Source organism: Danio rerio, chromosome 21, assembly GCF_049306965.1.
Source record: "Danio rerio strain Tuebingen ecotype United States chromosome 21, GRCz12tu, whole genome shotgun sequence".
Taxonomy (NCBI): domain Eukaryota; kingdom Metazoa; phylum Chordata; class Actinopteri; order Cypriniformes; family Danionidae; genus Danio; species Danio rerio.
The window spans coordinates 18,944,161-18,945,802 of NC_133196.1; positions in this window are offsets into that span (position 1 = coordinate 18,944,161).

Sequence of the window (1,642 nt, forward strand, 5' to 3'; positions counted from 1 at the left end):
GGCGCCGCGTGGTTTAATCGACTCTCTGATTGGTGGAGAGTTCTCCTAGTAGAATCATGGGTAGTGTAGTTTTCGTACATTATTTATCACGGGTGGCCAAACTTTTTCGTATAAAGGGTCAAAAACCAATTATCATTAGGAGCGGTGGCCCGGATATACCAAATTATATTACATTAAATTTGCCATGGGTAATTGCCTAAATTAATTCTTAATATTTAAAAAATAAATGAATAAAATGATTACTTTAATGCGGTATAATTTTTTATTATAACTTATTGCAATAAAACATAACAGTGTACAGTGGAGTTCAATGCTGAATACACAATTGCCAAGCAGAATCAGCCTTTGCCTTCTCACCAAAGTCTCTGCATTGTCCTCCATTCATCTGGTTACAGTGTGTACATTTTGAACTAAAACTGATTCATTTACAATATTTATTTGAAACATTTAATTTCAGTTAATGTTAAAATAAACAAAAGGTTACATTAGATTTAAATGACTATCTCTAAATCATATCGTTTTCCCTTGTCAGATGGTGGGCCAAATCAAAGGTATGGGCCAACTTTGGCCCACGGGCCCTAGTTTGGACATCTCTGGTATAATCAAAAAGTAAGAATAAACAACAACAACAACAACAGAAGTATGCATGTTGCCTCAAGCCATCTGCAATGGCAATACCTTATAGGCTACTGTTTATTGATATTTTATATAGTGTTCTTGTTTAAGCAGGAAAAACACCACAAACAGGTTTTCTTCACTGTGTTTATTTAAAAACAAAATCTTTTTTTAATTTAAAAAGTTAAAGACTGACAAACTTTAAAAAGTCATCTTTTTTTGGATCTTCTGAGGAATATTGGAAATTAGTAGGCTAGTCAATAGTGCTGTTCACACAGGCGAGGACGTTACGGAATTTTTCCAGAAAAGACCGTTCACACATCCATTCCAAAATACCGGTAAATTCTGACATCATTCACCACAAATTAGCCTTAAACGGCTGCGCTTTTATTTGTAAACATTTGACTACATTACAAACTCTGTGGATGATCAGTATTGTGAACAACTTCGATGAAAACATATAAAAACATATACGGTAATTTCCCGGAAATCCTGTATGTGTGAAAGGGACTTCCATAATAGGAAAATACTACTTTGAGAGTCTGGTTTCCAACATTCTACAAAATATCTTCTTTTGTGTTCAACAGAAAGTGAAAATTGATAAGTTTGTAACAAGTTTTTTTTTTTTTTTGACTTCAATAACAAACATACACATTCCAATCTTACACAAAAAGGACAATGGTAGTAATAGTGATAATAACTTAACAGATCAGGTTAAATAATATTATAAACACATAAAACTGTAAAAAAAAAAAAAAACTGAAACAAAATAGAGAAAGTAAAGGGTGAATAAATAACGCCATTTTCATTTTTGGACTATCCCTTTAAGTAAGAAACATGCACCATCGATTAAGAACACGGTCTTTAACTTAAAACGTTATTTTTATATGAACTCCCCCGTGGGTAAAATGATCTGGAATTTCTGTGGTAAATACTTCCGTTTCTAGGTTACCTCTATGAGACTACAATAATGCCCGCCCACTCCAGCCCAACCTCTTCCAGTGAGAGAGGGGGCTGTACTCCACGC